The sequence below is a fragment of the Podarcis vaucheri genome (assembly GCF_965113315.1).
Source record: "Podarcis vaucheri genome assembly, chromosome: 1".
In the NCBI taxonomy this organism is placed as follows: domain Eukaryota; kingdom Metazoa; phylum Chordata; class Lepidosauria; order Squamata; family Lacertidae; genus Podarcis; species Podarcis vaucheri.
Genome location: NC_138759.1, coordinates 66137906 through 66157693, shown reverse-complemented (window position 1 = coordinate 66157693; position 19788 = coordinate 66137906). Strand labels below are relative to the sequence as shown.

The window sequence follows — 19788 nt, the reverse complement described above, 5'->3', positions numbered from 1 at the left end:
TGATATTGAAGGCTATTGTATGCCTGCTTGTTCTCCCAACACTTTTGTGGGTAATTTGCTGATTAGATACTGCGTGTTTTTGAGCTCTTTGTTCCACCATCTATGTCTCTGCTGATTGTAACTGAGGTCTTCCTCATTTAACTGAATGTGAACTGAAATCAAATGCTTTCTTCCTTGGGCAGAGCAGAGAGTAGGAAGTTGGGGTGCCATAAGAGGCAGTCCAGATCTCTGCAGAGGACAGAGTGGGGCTGTCTGTGACTAATGGCACCCTTATATACAGAGGGAACCCAGACTAGCATTTGTCAGCGGCTCAGATATGACTTAAACACAATATACTGTTTTTCTTGCTATTAGCTTGTTTCCTTGGCCAAGTACTGTGTCTGACCCAATTCCCTATGTCATCTCTTCCCTGCAGAAAGTATACTCATCAACTTAGTATTCTCACGTACTTATGTGTGGAGCATATTCTATGCTTAAATTTAGTTTTCCCTGTTAGAAGGTAGCATTTGAATGAAGCAAGTTGCCTTTGCTCATTTTCTACAGTTCTTATATTTCTTCCTCCCATCAGTCATATGGATTGTCTGAACCTTTCATTGTAACTGGATATGAGGAGGCCATCTTCTAGTGATGGACCAGAAAAAAATCATCCACTGGCCATACAACCCACGGGTGTACTAGTTGCCAACTACTCACGTACAGTGGTACCTTGGTTTATGAACTTAATCCGTTCCGGAAGTCTGTTCTTAAACCAAAACCATTCTTAAACAGAGGCGCACTTTCCCTAATGAGGCCTCTCACCGCCAGTGCCCTTGCACCGTTCAGATTCCATTCTTAGACCGAGGTATAGTTCACAAACCGGGACACTACTTCCAGTTTTGCAGAGTTCATAAACCAAATAGTTCGTAAACAGGGCTGTTCTTAAACTGAGGTACCACTCTCTCTCTCTCTCTCTCTCTCTCTCTCTCTCTCTCTCTGTGTGTGTGTGTGCGTGTGTGTATTGCCTACCTAAATTTAGGTGGGATTTGTTTTAAAATGCAAGTCTGGAGTTTCACATTCCCTTGCATAATTCCTGTTTGGGGCAGTGAACCAAGTGAAAAAATTGATGGCAACCTGTTTGAATATTATGTTTCTCCTTTTTAAGAAAAAATCATTTGTAAACAGAATGCTTTCTGCTTTCTGAGACTTAGCTCCTACTTTTTAAAAACCTGTATTCGGAAGCTTTTATATTCTGCATGCATGAAAGTAACATCTTAAAGTTATAAAATCTTAAGTGACAGAAAATTGGGAAATATGTTTCCTAACCAGAGACTGTGAGCATTGGAAATGGCCTCAGAATGACCTTCTTCTTTCAGCAGAAGCAGTTGAACTCTTAACTCTGTCTCATAATGGATTCTACCCATTCATATTTGGATTACCTAGAGCAGAACCTCTAAATGGCAGGGATTGCACTGCAGAAAGCAACTGTTTTGTGATTTTGGGGCTGTATTGACCTGCTGGAAAGTTGCTCATCATTGCATTATGGTAGCAGATGGAGCTAGACCAGAAGTGGCGACACAATTTCATGTGTACACAAACAGTAAAAGGAAGCAGATATGTATATTTAGTAACACCAGTTGAGCCTTGTCTTCTATTTTCTTTATAGACTCCATTTTCTCCCAAAGGATGAAGATTTCCCTTCCATGCTCTTAATTTGGGTTGAACTAATTTGTGTAAAACTGTTATGATTTGCAGTAAATTTATGTTCAGAGCAACTGGTGGTAAGGAAATTGAGAAGTGATTTTTAATTCATCTTGTCCTATGGGTTAAGGAGACTGGTGAGCATGTTTGGGAAATGCTTTGCGCTGAGACTCTCACGGCAGCTTTCAGTTCTTTTAGGTCAGTTCTAGGGCAAAAATGAAATCCAGATTTAACATCCAAACCATCTCTCTATGACTCAAGATGAAAAGGGAAACAATGACATGAGATGCAGAATAGCACTGGGCAATATATCAATATATATTGCCCAGGACCGGTATGGGGGGGAAGAGACCAAGATGACAGCTTCACTCAGCGGTATATTGCTGTTGAAACTGTCATTGCTCTTGAGTCCCTCTGCCTCCAGCACCCAGCGCACTGAGGAAGAAACAAACCAGCTGGGAGCTGGAGGCAGAGGGAGTTTCACCAGCGATATACTGAAGAAGAAGAAGGAGGAGGAGGAGGAGGAGGAGTTTGGATTTGATATCTCACTTTATCACTACCCGAAGGAGTCTCAAAGTGGCTAACATTCTCCTTTCCCTTCCTCCCCCACAACAAACACTCTGTGAGGTGAGTGGGGCTGAGAGACTTCAAAGAAGTGTGACTGGCCCAAGGTCACCCAGCAGCTGCATGTGGAGGAGCGGAGACGCGAACCCGGTTCACCAGATTACGAGTCCACCGCTCTTAACCACTACGCCACACTGGCTCTCTGGTGAAACTGCCATCGCACTCTGCCCTGGCAGAAGGAGAAACAAGCCGATACAGCTTGTTCCCTCCTTGCTGCTTTAAATGTCTTGGCTGAGGAGCGTGCTGCTGCCCTTCCCTCAGCAAAGCAGTTTTACGGAGCCCTAGACCTGCCACCGGCTCGCAGGAGCCAGTGGCGGGATGGGGGCTCCGTTAAAGTGCTCCCCCTCCCCTGCTGAGAGAGCCCAACGCGGACCCCGCTTGCAGGAGAGTAGGAGCACGATCGGGGCTGCAGCCTTGCTTGTCTACCGCCTGGCTAAGAGGGTGTGCTGTGCCTTTCCTCATAGAAAGATGGAGCCCACCCTCCCAATGGCAGACAGCCAGGTGGTGCAGGGGCTCTCTGACGCTGCTGGCAGGCCCAGCGCTTGCCAGCAGCCCCTCTTCACAAGGCGCGGATAGGGTGGCTTTGCACCCCGTGCCTTGTGGACTTCGCCCAGAAGGGTGGGCCACATCTTCTCCTGGGGTGAAAGACCCATGGACGAAAGAGGCAGCACACCCGCACAGGCTAAGGCAGTCTCAGTGTGCTTGGCTGCTGCCGCCTGGTCTATCTTTGAAGAGTGGGGGGCGAGCAGGCAAGGCAGTTCTCCTGCTCCCCATGCCAGCGAAGGTGGAGGCAGCCTGGCCAAGGAACCACAAGGTCCTTGCTGGTTGCGTGCAAGTGGCAGGGAACTTGGGGCTCACTCAGCTGGGGGCAGGAGCCTTTCTGCCCACCAGCTGAGCAGCAAGCTGGGGCCAGCTGTATTGGTTACAGCACGCAAAGCACTGAGGTGAAAGAGCATTAGCTCCCATGGTGAGAGCTGTGGCAGTTTCACCCGGCTCCTCACTAGCTGAGGACAATGCAGCTTTTTACAACATCACGGTTTATCGTCAGCCAAACATCACGGTTTATCACCAAATTGCGATGTTTGGCTGATTTGGCGATTCACCACGATGTTGAAAACCCTGGGATTCATTGTCTGCCTTGACACACTGAAAATGTAATGTCTTTGAACTCCCCTCCAACTAACAATTCACCTTCCGTTTGGAAGCATGTAACACATCTTGATGTCAGTTTTTAGCTCTGAAACAGCTGGGTGGGAGTATACGTATTGTTCAGATGGAAACAGGATCACAAGGTGGGGAAGGAAGAAGAGCTTTATCTCTTCCCAGATGCACCCCCCCCCACTGAAAATAGTCTCACCACATGGTTACATGGCTTAACATTTTATGTATTAATTTTATATTAAAAAGTATTTCACCGAACACCAACATATTAAACAATACAAAATCCATTAAAATAAAACAGCAAAAAAGAAAAGAAAAAATAGAAACGAGGCAACTGCTTATTGCTAACTACTGATCCCCAACTTTGTTTGTCAGAATTAAATTCTTGACCATGAATTACTATTATTTTTTTAAAAAAAGAAGAAATGGTACCAAACTTAAAGGCCATGATTCACCTGTTTTTATGAACAACTTGTGTACCCAGAAGAAGTTTAATCCAGCCTGTTCTCTAGGGCATCCTCTCAGTTCAGTTAAACCCCTTATACAATCAGGGTGCTAGTGTTTACCTTTAAAGACCTAAATGACTTGGAACCAAATAAAATGAAGAATGGCTCCTCTCATAACAGTGTGCTCATGTATTAGGATTTTCGGATGAGGCCCTTCTCTTGAGTACCATCAGTTGGTGATATCCTCCCCAGGACGTTCGACTGGTGCTGACAGGCCAGTCTTTTTGGTGCCAGGTCAAAATATCTTTATTTGCCCGAACATTTTAAACTGGCTTTATTGCCTGTCTAACTTTTTAGTTTTGTAAGTTGTGACTTGCCAGTATTATTGTTAACAGCAGTGTTTCTCAAGCATCTGAAGATCTTGTGCGTGTCCAAAAACGTGTGCAATGTAAATAAAAAAATTAAGTCACACAATTAAGATACATTTAGAAATTCAAATGAAATAATTAGGGGAGCTAGGTTTGAAAGAGGCATTTTTATGTTAGCTAAGAAGGGGCATGGGTTTAACATGTTGAGAAATACTGGTTAATCGTCTTGCTTGATTGTGGAAATCACCAGGATGAAAGGAAGCTTAGAAGTATTAAAAATAAATAAAATTGTATATGGATGGATGTGCATATGTATGGCATTCTGCAGGAAAAGTTCTTATTGAACAGACTTACGATATTATACACATGCACAGATTTCATACTGGATCAGACAAAACCTGATGCTGAGTGTGAGAGTTTATGACAGATCCTTTTTCTAAAGTTTTATTTTTTATGTGCACCTATGTTGCACCTATTTACGGATATCTTGAATCTTATTGAGGAGGAGGTGGTGCAGCTGCGGTGGCTGAAAAGATTATTGGGCCCTAAAATGAGACATGCTGACAAGTTCATTTGGAATTTGGGGGAGGGGTCCTCATTCACTGGTATAGTTAGTGGTTTTCATTTCATGCGAGGGATCAAACCACGAATAACAGCTGCAGCTCTTAGAGTTTTTAGCCTGTCAAGAGGTTTCTAAAGAGTAATTGCCATCAAATTGGGAAAACTGAATATAACCCATATATTTAGAAAATGTAAATTGCCAACTCAGTGCAGCTATAGCAAAGAAATATCAGTCTGTATTCATTACAGGTGATTTCTCACGGTACATCTGAAAGCTTTTTACAGACCTAAGAGAATTCAAGTAGTGCCTCGTAACTTACAATTTAATAGAATGTGTATGTGGAAAATAACTTACAAAACACAGGAGCATTCATGTGCGTTTGCAATTGGAGTGAGCAGTGGTGCATATTTATAGTCTCTAGTGTGTAGAAAAATTGAGCTTTGTCTGATGGGCCTGGTAGTATTTAAAGCCATTAGATGCAGAGTTTCATTTCTGCAAATGGAAATATGGCCCTTGAAAAAAGTAAGAATCTCTATAGAGTTGATACATGGCCTGATTTTTCCCTGCCCTCTTTAAATTATGCTTACTTTTTTATTTTTAAAATTTATAAACCACCCTTCATCCAAAAATGGATTTCAGAGTGGTACACAGAAACTTTTCAAATTGCAAAATATTGCAACACAAGCCAACGTAGTTTGGACTAGATGACCCTCAGGGTCCCTTTCAACTCTACATCTATGATTCTATAAAATTAAGAGGAGGGGGAAATTAAACTAGTTGAAAGTACCATAATTTAAAATGACTGGGTAAATTAATATTTTTTACCCTGGCACCAGAAAGAATACAGTTATAGAATCAAGAGGTGATAATTTGATGTGATTATGTCCATAAATGCACATACGTTATTAGTGTAATCTTGACCCAGACATAAACATAGCTTTACGATAGACTACATGTGATTTTAAGCTGCTTATCTGTACTGTGAAGTGCTAAGGGGTTTTGCAGTGAGAAGTGATACTAGAACCTCTGACAGTGTTTAATTGGGCTGCCTAATGTGGCAGAAGGGCTCACTAACTGTGCTGGACGCGTCTCAAAGACAGGCAGAGTGGGCAGAAGAAACTATAAGAGTAAAATGCCCACTTCTTACTTTGGGGAGTAAAATCTCCCCAAAGTAAAATGCCACTTCTTTGGCATATAAACACAACAAATCACAGTCAATTCAACACTCAATCCAAACCCAGGAAAAAAGAATCAAGGAATAAAACAAATATCAGCAATAGGAAACAAGAGATTTAGCACACCAAAATTTAACGTGCATGACTCCTCTTCCAATGTCCATATTCAATGTGTGGTCTTCCCTAAAGCATGTAATGCATGAAGGAAACCGCGATGTCATCAAATTCTTAGTTTTAAAAACTGGACCCTCCCCCATGAAATTCTCCCACCTTCTTCACGGGTACTTTATATTGCATACCCCACCCCAGTGACAAATGTTTCAGATCAGCGCCACCTAAAAGCAAGCTGCAATGAAGCAAAACCTCACAGGAGATTATTCAAAATCCTAGGCACCTCATCTGATAAGGGCCCTAGCTGAATGACCAGAGGGCCCCCAGAAGGAAAACAGCCTTCTTGTGTGGGGAGGGGAAATTCTTGAGATATAGTCTGGTCCCAGGACATGTTGACTTGAGCATGGAAAGAAAGTGGTAACCAGCGTAGCTGAGTTAATAGTATCCATTGTAGCTCAGTAGTGATTAGTGAAATACAATCTTACCTTTTGGCGCTGAACAAAATCCACATTTTGAACCAGCAGAAGCTTTTGCGCTGTCTTCAGGTACAGCTTGGGGCTGATTCAAGACTCTTCACATAAAGTACATGCAATGCGCTCCTTTGGCAGACCAAACATGGTACCTTGGGGCCTTGTTGGATCCCTCTGGTGTACATTTTACTGTTCTGTGGCTCTTGACAATGCAAGCACTCTTTGCTATGAGGGTTTTCTATCTATCTATCATCCATCTATCTATCTATCTATCTATCTATCTATCTATCTATCATCTATCTATCTATCTATCTATCTATCTATCTATCTATCATCTATCTATCTATCTAGGGATGCGGGTGGCACTGAGGTCTAAACGACTGAACCTTGGGCTTGCCGATCAGAAGGTTGGCGGTTTGAATCCCCGTGGCAGGGTGAGCTCCCGTTGCTCGGTCTCAGCTCCTGCCAACCTAGCAGTTCAAAAGCACGTCAAAGTGCAAGTTGATAAAAAGGTACCGCTCCATGGGAAGGGACACGGGTGGCGCTGTGGGTAAAAGCCTCAGCGCCTAGGGCTTGCCGATCAAAAGGTCGGCGGTTCGAATCCCCGCGGCGGGGTGCGCTCCCGTTGCTCGGTCCCAGCGCCTGCCAACCTAGCAGTCTGAAAGCACCCCCGGGTGCAAATACATAAATAGGGACCGCTTACTGGCGGGAAGGTAAATGGTGTTTTCGTGTGCTGCGCTGGCTCGCCAGATGCAGCTTTGTCACACTGGCCACATGACCCGGAAGTGTCTCCGGACAGCGCTGGCCCCCGGCCTCTTGAATGAGATGGGCGCACAACCCTAGAGTCTGTCAAGACTGGCCAGTACGGGCAGGGGTACCTTTACCTTTTACCATGGGAAGGTAAATGGTGTTTCTGTGCGCTGTAGACAGAAAAACTGTCTACAGACAAATGGCAGCTTCCTCGGCCAGTAAAACGAGATGAGCTTCGCAATCCCAGAGTTGTTCGCGACTGGACTTAACTGTCAGCGGTCCTTTACCGTTACCTTTTTATCTATCTATCTATCATCTATCTATCTATCTATCTATATCTATCTATCTATCTATCTATCTATCTATCTATCTATCTATCTATCATCTATCATCTATCTATCTATCTATCTATATCTAGTGGAAGTATGCTGATCTTGTAACAATCCATTAAATCACTCACACTTTGTGCATGTGCTCTCTCCCTCTAATGCACATAGTGTAATCTTACCCAAATATGGGGAACAACTGAAGGGCTACAAGTTCTCCATCCCTGCTTTGTAACGTGGTCTAAAATAGTTGATTTCATTCAGTCATTTGTCATAATTCTGTATACTGTTTCTTGTCCTAGGAGCTGAGATGGAGGTTCTGCTTTTTTTCTACTGCATTTACAATTATATTTTAGTACAAATAGCCATGAAGTTGTTACTGCTTTCCATTGCTTTTTATACTTTCCCTTTACACTGTCAGTAAACCATCAGATTTTTTTTCCAATTATAAGTTGTGTAATGCATCATGGATTTTGCTGACAGTCTTCATGTTCTTGAAATAGCAAGCAAATTAACAGCAGATATTGAGTTGGTAGAATTAGAAAAACCAATTGGCAACTCACATGATAGGCTTCAGATATAGTGATGGAGAGAATGGGTCTCATTTCTTTTATTTTCATAGTCTTATTTGGTAATTAACTGAGGCCTTTTAAAAAAGGAACAGAAACCACCATGTTCAGCAATAAAGTTTTACATGCCAGTTAGTACTGGGGGAAGAAAATAATGTTGGTTCTGTGCAACTCTGTCAGGAACTCTGGCATTCTTTAGTAGAAATCAGCAGTTTAGGGGAAAAAATATTGGGAAGAATAAGGTCTTGTGTCTCAGTGTTAAACAAATACACATACACTACATAACATAGTTATGTTTTAAAGGCACAGGCTCTTATTTCATTTTTCTTGGCATTTGTCCTTCAGCCGTCTCATTATAAAATTGAAGAATGTTATTCCCTCAGGTCTAAAATTACTAGGGTTTGTTGACGTTTTTTTCCTCTCTGGCAATGTCACTGACTCCTTTTAAATCTTGCTGAGATCAGTTGACTTGAAATTCAACAGTCCTTCTGTTTATTCGAAAATGAAAAGAAAATAGAAATTATAAAGATGTCTTTAAAAAAAAAAGTAATTCACCTTGATGCAGAGTTATTTGTGCTCTCTAGTGTACACATGGACTTCCTGAGCACATGCATTGCTCCATTTCAGTTGAAGGTTCAAAGAGAGATCCATTGGGGAAAGAAATGCATGTCTGCATTTTCTTCTTATATTGGCAATAATGGTGTGCGTGTTGAAGCCCATGCAAATAGCAGCATTGTATGCCTGGTGCAAACTACCACATTGAGATGATGGTCAGTAAGTACGGTACTCTGTGTGGTGACTTTTTTTGTTAGAGAACCATGTGTATGGTTGTGACTCTACCAGCAGAGAGAGTGGAAAAAATAAAAGCACTGGAATGCCTGCTTGAAATGGCCATCACAAGATGACTTGAGACAGTATTTTTAAAATTGTTGCGAACAGTACTAGCATAAATACTGACTTATATAAGAAAAATATATCTGAAGAAAAGGTTGGCTTCTTACAACAACAGAAACCCCTATAAACTTGGTTTTCTCTGGTTTTGAATTGTTTATCCCTCTTCTTGCCTTTTTGGTGGGGTGTGGTCCTATTTCTTTTATTCCACATGTACCTGCTGAATAGATGTGGGCTGCTGTGCATTGCTGTGCACTAGTGTCAGTGTGCATGTCCCTGCAAAACAGGTGGTTGAGGATAGACTGGTAGGGGTATGATCTATGTTCTCTCTAAAAATCACATTTTTGGTCGTGGTTTTAATATACAGTGGAACCTCAGTTGTTGAACATAATCCGTTCCAGAAGACCGTTCAACAACCGAGGCGCAATTGCTGGTCGGCAAAATCCATTGAAAAAATGGAGAAATGCTCCTCGGAAGCCATTTGACTTCCAAGGAGCGTTCAGAAATGGAAGCATTCACTTCTGGGTTGTCAGCATTCGAAAGCCAAAACGTTCGACTACCGAGGTTCCACTGTATTTAGAAAGCTATTTGGGTGGAATGTGTTGGCTATTTAACTGTTACTGCTCTTTATCCTATAAACTGCAGCTACCTATCTTTTATAGGGACGTGGGTGGCGCTGTGGGTTAACCACAGAGCCTAGGGCTTGCCGATCAGAAGGTCGGCGGTTCGAATCCCCGCCACGGGGTGAGCTCCCGTTGCTCAGTCCCTGCTCCTGCCAACCTAGCAGTTCAAAAGCACGAAGTGCAAGTAGATAAATAGGTATCGCTCCGGTGGGAAGGTAAATGGCGTTTCTGTGCGCTGCTCTGGTTCGCCAGAAGCGGCTTAGTTATGCTGGCCACATGACCCGGAAGCTGTACGGCGGCTCCCTCAGCCAATAAAACGAGATGAGCGCCACAACCCCAGAGTCGTCCGCAACTGGATCTAATGGTCAGGGGTCCCTTTACCTTTACCTATCTTTTAAAGTCCTGTAAAGTCCAAACTAAAACTGTGCCTAGTTTGATTTCAAAAGTGTTGTGTCTGTGTCTTTCTTTTGGCTCTGTCGTGCAAAGTTATTACTATGATGCATGGGAATGTATCCACAAGCAAAATCCATTCCTAGTACCAATTATTGGGGAAGAAATCGTGTGTGTGTTATGCATAACCAACATATACTGGGCAGGGGAGGACGGAATCCTGCATTATTTTATTACGAGCAAATATTTTTAGACACACCACTGGTCCTATGAGCTACATTCAGGCAGTTTATGGTGTGTCTGTGGATTTGTTGTTGGAGATGGAAGACATCCATTGCATTAAATACTCACTCTGCCTTTTATTGCCTTTTTATTACTTTTATTGTATTTTACTGTACCCAGATTTGAATTCTATGGAATTTATATTGTGATACCATAAAAGCAATATATAAGAAATAAAGATACATTTTGAAAATGCGTTTAAAAATAATACAGCACCAAAGTCAGCACATTATACAACAGACAGGAAAAAAATCACGTTCACCAGGATCCTTCACATTTTTCAAGTGTTCCATGGTTGGGGACTGGTGGAGTTTGGGATCTACTGGTACAGGTGTATTCTGGGTTTTGGCAATGCTTCTGGTTGTAAAAACCATGAAAATACAAAAAATATTTGCTTTGTACTTTTTACTTTAAAGTTCCAAACTTTTTTCGGGTTTTAGGGTTTGACACTTGGCAAGTATATTTTGATTTGTCAGTTTTATAGAGAAAAGCACAAACCTGTAGCTGCACCACTGCCTAAAACAAAAGACAAATGAAACCAGCCCTGATTTTCATGCTGATTTTGAGGCTAGCATCCTAATACATGCATTTGAAATGCCAGTGCTTGCAGAGCTGCAAGGCCTGCTGCATTCCTCAGAGATCACTGCATTAGCTCATTTTATGTACTGTACGCTCTCCATTTGGAATGAGCAAAATAAAGCCAACTGTGATTAGGAAGTTAATTATATTTCATGCCAAATTCAAGCATCCCCTCTTAATGAGAATAACATTCTGTTTCTCAAGGTGTGAGTCAGACCTGCTTTGAGGGATCTCTTATTTTCTTTGTGTGTACCTCCTCCCAGTAAAATACAAGAAACTGGCAGCAATCCATTACCTTGTTATCACTGTTAGTACTTTTCTGTCATTTCTCTCTGACTTCACTGTTTAGAACTCCCCCACCTCCTGACCCATGTGTATAATATACCAGTATGCATTTGATGAAGTTTAGCCCACAAAAGCTTCTGCTATAATAAATTTGCTACAAATCATAAAATGCCACAAATCTCCCCCCCCCCCACCTGCTGCAGTGGACTAAATTGCTACCCTTCTGGTAATCTGTATTGACGTTTCTGTTGCGATTACCAAGCTTTTAATTATCTTGCTTCCCTGAATTCCATTCTCCTCAATTTTTTATCTAACCCAAATGTCCTGCAACCAAAAATAGCTATTGAGAAAGTGGATACTGTCTGCCTTCTCTGAGAAGCCACCAACGGGAAAATAGCTACCAGTTAAGGCATGGAAGCTCCTGTCTCCCTTGTTTGTTGTTCAGAGACGGTAGCCTTTCATTCCCATCATACTCCCTCCCCAGTTGCCTTCAGCTATTCTTCGTATTACCTGTTCATTGCCATTTCCAGTTTATTGATGCCTAACATAATATTCCCACCCAGTCTTCTACCATAGTCATATTTCGCAAAACGAAAACATTTGGCTTTTCATCTTGGTGAAGAATAGTTTTACAGTGAAAGCCTGTACACGTGTCTACTCAGAAGTAAGTACTGTTAACTTCAGTGGCACTTACTGCAGGTAAGTGCTTATAGGATTGCAGTTTTAATAACTGAAATGAAGAGCCTGGGACATGGGTAGGCAAACTAAGGCCCGAGGGCCGGATCTGGCCCAATCGCCTTCTAAATCTGGCCCACAGACTGTCCGGGAATCAGCGTGTTTTTACATGAGTAGAATGTGTGCTTTTATTTAAAATGCATCTCTGGGTTATTTGTGGGGGGTAGGAATTCGTTCTTCTTTTTTTCCAAAATATAGTCTGGCCCCTGACAAGGTCTGAGGGAGAGTGGGCTGGCCCCCTGCTCAAAAAGTTTGCTGACCCCTGGCCTAGGAGGACTGCATCTGGTTTCAGAATTGTGCTTCTGTGTTATAGTAACTTATGCCATTAATCTCATTCTTCTGTTAAGACTCCCACACAGTTGGTGTCACACTTGTCACTTTCACAAATCATGTGTGGTCACTTATATCACATATGCTCATTACTGATGACTAAGGAGTAGTGGAGCTCAGAAATGCCTGCAGCAATCAGGAAATGCATTGGGTTTTTTTAGCAGGTGCCAGTTGAACAGAAATATGGCTGAAGCAAAAAGCAAACAGTCATGACATTTCAAACTGTTTTCCCTTCCTTTTAAATCTGCAAAGCACAGACTGACAATCCCAAAACATATAAACTGATCATCATTTTGGAATGAAAATTAATTTAGCATAGAGTAACTTCAAGCCCTAGTTTTTGCCTCTGGTGGTGCCCCTGTGGTTTTTCACTTGTTTGTAAACGATAAAAAGTCAGGGGTGAGTAGGAAGGTTTGCAAGTTTGCTGATGAAAATATAAATGCAAAATAAATAACGGGTTGCAGACAGTGTTGACAACTGGCCTGCTGTCAGGTGGTGGTTGAGAGGTGTTCTGTCGCAGACAGAAGGGAGTTCCTCACTGCGAAGCCTACAATAGGAATACATAATTCTTATGCTCTCCTTGCCAGAAAAAGGTGTAGCTCTTCTCTCGGAGGCAGCCATTTGAAGTGAGTCAAACAAAATAGTGTATATAATAAAGAAAATGCTGAAGTTGAATGCATTCAAAACAGTGCAAAACCATTATTTAGATGTGATTAAAAAAAACATTTTTCTTTCCGTATTCAATAAAAGGGCTTCAGTGTATTATTGCACATTTATCTTGCTATCTTTTTTCTTTAAATCTAAGCTAATGAGTCAGTTCTGCTATATAGGCAAAGTCCCATGTTTCCTCTATCTGTTCTTTAATAGATGGGTTATATTGTTGATAGTCTCTATTTCCCTGCCAGTAACATCCTGGCAGCAGTTACCATATATGAAATAATTTCTTTGTACCTTACTAGAGCACTACATAATTAGCAAAACAAAACAAAAAATAATGCCAAAAACAGAGTCTAGTGAAATTTAATATTTTTCATACATGAATTATGTGTAACTTGGTTTGAATTCTCCTCTCTCCATCCACTAACCAGTGAGAATTTATACACATGTGATATTATAAAATATAGCCTTTTCGGGATGGTCATCCAAAGAAGTTAATTACAACTTTGAAACAACCCAACTTAATTGTTAGTGTACCCATTTATGTTGCTACAAAGCAATTTTATGAAACACCACATTTTCAGAAAAATAAAATTTGCCATAGAATAATATAGGGAGGATTCAATGTTGTGCTTTTCTGATTGTTCTGTCAGTGCAAGCGTTTTGGCTTCCCAGATGGAATGATCCACCCTCTCCCTCTGCATGCTGGTTTGTTGTTTTTTCAGGTTCTCCTGACTCACCCAAGCTAAATTCAGGAGGTGTAAGGAGGGTGGGCCAGAGAAGGGAGAGAAGCCCCATAGCTCAAGCAGAAGTCCTTGTGTGGGCAGCTGAATCCTGCCCACAGGGCAGACTCATTTAAATGAATAAACTAAGTTGTATACATTATCCGTGGGTAGGACTAGCACTGAATACCACCCATAGCAGTAGAAATCATTTCTTAGAAAATATTGCTAGTATGCTTACAGTGATTAACACCAGCAGATCAGCCTTCTTCTGAAGAATTTAACTCTACAGAAACAGAACTGATAACATAGCAATATTTTATGCATATATCCTATTCATTGTGACAATTATGTATGCAGAAGAATCAAGAGAGAACATGCAATAGTCTTGCCTTTGTTTCTTTAGACAGGAGTGGCCTTAATAATTCCTGTGATCTAGAGATATAAAAGTGAAAAAGGCTTTGCGACAAAAAATATAATACAGGTAACTCACAACTGACATGATTTTAGCATGTGTGATTTTCAACTTCATGCGTTTGAAGGCTGCCTGATTGAAATCACATAAATGCACAGAAGTCAAAGAGCTTAAAAGCACTTTTGGTGTGGGGTTTTTCCTGCTTGGGAATAGCTTTTAAGCTGTCTTCCTTGCTTACCAGACTCTGGGAGGCTCACACAAGATCTCGTGGGAACTCAGTTGCGCGAGATCTCACTAGAGCCTGAGTGAGAGTCTGCCAAAGCCCGGCAAGCAAGGCAGAGAGCTTCAATGCTTTCTAACTTGCTTGAGGGGCAGGGTAAGACCTATTCAGTGTGATGGCTCCAGGAGGTAAGATTGCTCACCTTGACAGCAGTTCCAAAAGGATGGTTTGAGTATATGGGTTTTTGCAGATACACCCCGTCCCTGGAACATAACCCCTGCATAAGATGTGAGATACTTGTGCTATGTGGATATTCAATGCAAAAAAAAACCCAACACCCCAGCCAAACACAGGATGATTGGGTGATCCTGACTATTATTAATTTGGCAACACAGAACATTTAAGTTCAGTATTATTATTCCTCACCTTTTCCCCTGACAGAACTCAAAGCAGCTCACAGATAAATATGAGAAACGCAATAATTAAGAAACAATTAAACATTGATAAAATTAAAACTAGAAAGGGACCCTGACCATTAGGTCCAGTCACAGACAACTCTGGGGTTACGGTGCTCATCTCACTTTACTGGCCCAGGGAGCCGGCGTACAGCTTCCGGGTCATGTGGCCAGCATGACTAAGCTGCTTAAACTACTTAAATTATACAAATAATTACACTGAAAGCTGCACAGCACTGGCCCTTTCATTAAAAGCCGTCAGCTCCAAGCCTGTTGGAAAAAGAAAATATTCACCTGCCTGCAGAAGGACAACAAGGAGAGAGCCAGTCTAGTTTCTCATGGGAGGGAATTCAAAAATAAGGAATTATTCACCAGTGAATAAAGTAATAATGCTCCAACAAAACTAGTGCATAATTATCCATAAAGAAGACACACACAAAGAGGAATTTAGATTTATTTGACATATGCATGATTATAGACAACACAATCTAGTTATGCATGATTATAGACAACACAATCTAGTTAGTTTTAAGATCATATTATGAAATCAATGAATAAAGGAAGTGGAGTAGATTTTATTTTGTATTTGCTTTAACGAAGCTTCTTTTGTCGTACTTTGAATAAAATCCATCTAATAGTTGCCTCAGATTGGCCTGATAGGTGAAATGCCACATGAATAGACAGGAGATGCAGTTAAATAATGGGATGGATGTGTGCATTGTACTCTCAGGAAAGCTGGTATTGGATCAAGTTTTCTTTATTTAACAAGATGCAGGGTTCTGCATGCCCCAGTGTCATGTTTAATGTCATACATATGACCTGTATGAAATAATACATGGCTAAATGCCATTTGCTGTGGCTGCCATCATTAAGTAAACAATCATTAAATTCCCTCCGGATTTATTTTAGTGATCTGGAAAAAGAGTTACATAAAGCCTTCATTACTTTTACAGGATAAGCTGAGAGGTATGAAAGCAAAACACACCAATTCTGCCAAAGGATCTAGTCAACAATCCTCTGTGGGGCGGGGGGGGGGGGAGAGAGAGAGGGCATGCATAAAAATATGGGGAAAGAGTCACCCCGATCAAATGAAAAACTTATAATTCTGTATGAAAAAGTTGTCAGCAGCCAGAGTCATTCTTGCCTACAGCCGGAAAGACTTTACAGAAGTAGATTTAGAGCTATGGTATTTCAAAGTATAGTAAGTTACTTTATTAGAAAAATTAAGCCCCAAAATTAGAGCAGCCCAAGGTAAAAAAAAAATATTTAAACTATTGAATCTGCTTGGTTTGATTTTCTGTGCAGTTCATGGCCATTTCTCGCCTTTGGCTTTTGCGGTGGTGAATTCTTGATTTTATAGAATCCCCCCCCCTCACTCTAGCCAGGAAACAAGACAATATTAAGATAGCATAAAAACCAACAATGTAATACCTATCAACTTCTGTGTGTGTGCATTTTTTCCTTTGTACTTTGGATTTTTTCCCTAAACTTGGGGTCTGTTTGTGTGTGTTGTTCTTGTCATTGTAATTCATATTCTGCATTGTTCATATATTGAAAAATGTTTTTAAAATTATATTTAAGAATTATAAGGATTGGGATATTTAACAAAAGATGGGGAGAAATATAGTAAAAAAGAGTTAACTGAAACTCAGCTAGTATCACCTAAAAAGGCATCTGTAGCCTGATGCATCTATCAGGAAGGAGATGCTTAGGGCCATGGACTGGTACTCCATTTTGAGCCTACATTTCATTTTGGAAATAGTATTGTTTGAGCAGCTCTTGTCTAAGATACTACTGTTCAGTTATCAGTACTTCTATAAGCTCTTCTTATCCTTTAAGTGGCATTGGTTTAGCGAAAGTAAGGGAGAGAGAATCCATAACAGGGCTGAGCTATCAGACTGACCTGCCCTGCCTGCAATGAAGATTAGTTTGGCTTAATGTTTAGCATTTAACCCAGCCACATTTTATTTATTTAGACATTTATTTATTAACTGCCCATCCTGTGTGTGGTTTCCAAATAAAATATATTGCAATAAAATATTGAATAATCTAAAGTTAAACAATCAGATATATACAAATCAATACATGTGCTGGCAGAGTGAGCAAGAAGTGCAGTTGCAATGGCACGTTTCAGGAGGCAAGACCTTTGTTCATCTAAATACCTAGATGGGCACCAGAAGGGCCTCTTTCCAACAGGGGCCCTACCTGATGCTGCCACCAATCACCGCCTCTTGCCATGGTTCTTTAGCTGACAGGCCACAGTTAAGGATGGGAGGTGACTAAGATGCTACTTAGCTCTGTTCCACAATGGGCAAGCATTTTCTTAGATCCTCCATTGCCAAGCATTGCATCTCAGGAAATCTAAACATGGCCACTTGCCACAAAGCAGGTCCACGTAGTAGTTTCGCTATCTCCCATTCAAATATATTACCAGCTCAACAGGATGCAGGGTGAGGTGGAGAGTGAGTGACTGGCATCAACAGCAAGCATTGCCAGTACTGGACAGGAGCCATAATGGCAGGGGGTGGTGACAAGAGCAGCATCGGGCAGGGGTCCCAACTTCAGTAGTTGTTTCAGAAGCAATGGGCAGGCACCCATTTCCTGGTATCATGCCAAGGCCCACTGAAGTCTGGCTCTGGCAGGAGGTATTCTTCAACCAATACTGATTAGACAAGACTATAGATTAGACAGGGGGTGCGGGTTGTGCTGTGGTCTAAACCACTGAGCCTCTTGGGCTTGCCAATCAGAAGGTCGGTGGTTCGAATCCCCACAATGGGGTGAGCTCCCATTGCTCGGTCCCAGTTCCTGCCAACCTAGCAGTTCGAAAGCACGCCAGTGCAAGTAGATAAAAAGGTGCTGCTCCAGCAGGAAGGTAAACAGCATTTCTGTGCACTGCTCTGGTTCTCCAGAAGCAGCTTAGTCATGCTGGCCACATGACCCAGAAAAACTGTCTGCGGACAAAGCTCCCTCAGCCTGTAAAGTGAAATGAGCGCTGCAACCCTAGAGTCATCTGCGACTGGACTTAACTGTCAGGGGTCCTTTACCTTTTTTTAATATAGATTAGAAAAGATTTCAACTAAACATCAGGAAGAACTTTCTGACAGCAAGAGCAGTCGAACTGAACAAGAACAGACTCCCTTGGGAGGTTTGGACTCTACCTCATTGGAGGTTTTTAAAGCAGAGGTTGGATGGCCATTTGTCATATATGCTTTAGTTGAGATTCCTGCATTGCAGGGGGTGATTCTTGGGCTCCCTTTTAACTCTTCAATTCTATTATTCTATATGGAACATATGGACATGTAGGATAGTGAACCTTCCTGCCAAGGAACTGAAAATATTCCAGATGACACAATCCAAGCAATTCCGGATTTCTACATATCTAATATGGCTCTATACAATGCAGAGAAAAGATCAGGAAAAAGCATCATTACCAATATGCCAACATTCCTGGCACAACTAACGGGTATATTGAGCCTCAAATGGGTATGAGCATCATGTAGGAAAAGAAATTACTGCAAGCAATGAAAGAATTTCGTTAAATTTCACCACATACTGGTCACCACCTCTGCTTCTTTGGACCCTAAAATCAGCCCCAGAGCATTCCCTGCATAATGGTCTTAGGGATAATTCTGAGGTGAGCTAGGGGTCGGGCAAGGGGGCTCCTGCGATGGTGAGGGTGGGAGTTTGGGCCCTCATTGGCTTACCAGCCCTGAGTGGATATATGGTAGCTGGAGGAGGCAGCAAGGCAAAGCCACACCCGGGCTGCTGCTGCTGCTGTTGCCGCCACCTTGGGCTGCACAGAGTCGAGAGGCAAGGAGACAGGTTGGCCTGCAGGGTTCCTGTTTTAAACTGGCTCCATTGGCTCTTCCTGCATGTCCTGGCCTTGGCTTGGACCTGGCCAAGAAGCCCCACTGCACACCCAAGCAGAAGTAGCTGGAGGAGGCGACCATTACATTGTGAAATACTCGATAATTGGGGGCTGAGCATCTCTGGATTTATGGTGCTAAGTTCCATAAGCATCCGCTGATCACTCTGAGGATCTCTGACTGAGGCATGAAAATGTTGCTGCTGGATTTGGATAGCCATCACACTCTTCAAGAGAGAGCATCATAAACAGCAGTTTGGAGGCCATATCCTGGTCAAGGCTGGCTCTAGGCTGGCTCCAATTAAAGGCCAGGAATTCTAGGCTGTACATCATGTAAAATTTCTGTCAGTAACATTGATTACACTGAGCAACAGTCTCCAGGAGGAAATTACAGAGCCTCATTGCTTGAGTTATTTAAAATTAGAATGGACAAGCACTCAAGATGATAGTACTGAGAACAATTCGGCACTTGGAAGACAGCATAATAGGAGTTTTCTATCTCTAATACCCCAATATGAGCTCAAAAGACAATAAGCAGAGAGACAACCCTCTGCAAAATTAAATCACTGAGAATCAACCAGAGAATGAAAATTAAATCACGGGAATGTATTTCCCTCTTTGTAAGCATTAGCATTAATCTCATGCAAAAGTAAAATATTAGTTAATTTGATTCCCTTTGCCTTCCAGACATAGGTCGAAATGAATCAATACATGAAGGATGATTTCTCTGATAACTGAAGGAAAGAATAGAAAGAAGAATCTGTAGGAAAGCAACCCAAAAGGAAATGACTGGGGGAGGGGGGGCTCAAATTCTAAATAAGAGCATTATGTGGGAAAACTGTATTCCAGTTGCTCATTAAGCTGTAGAATGATAAAAGAAGTCTAAGTAGGCTGAAATATATTAACGATGTACAGCTTATATTTTGCTTCATATACATACATATATACAGTTTTGAAAAACTGCAGAATGTAACTCCCTCATCTGTTTCCTATCCATTGGCATGTCAATTACTGCGGTTACTTCAGATTTACAGTGCACCAGAAGAAGCTAAACAAAAACATGGGCTGCAGAGGAAATATATGACTTTTCCTTAAGTAGT

General features: G+C 41.8%; 1 protein-coding gene across 5 annotated transcripts in view; it reads left to right on the top strand.

Annotated features, from left to right (window-relative positions):
• MPPED2 (metallophosphoesterase domain containing 2) overlaps positions 1 to 19788 on the top strand; it is a 126878-nt gene that overhangs the window by 71611 nt on the left and 35479 nt on the right. The window lies entirely within an intron of this gene.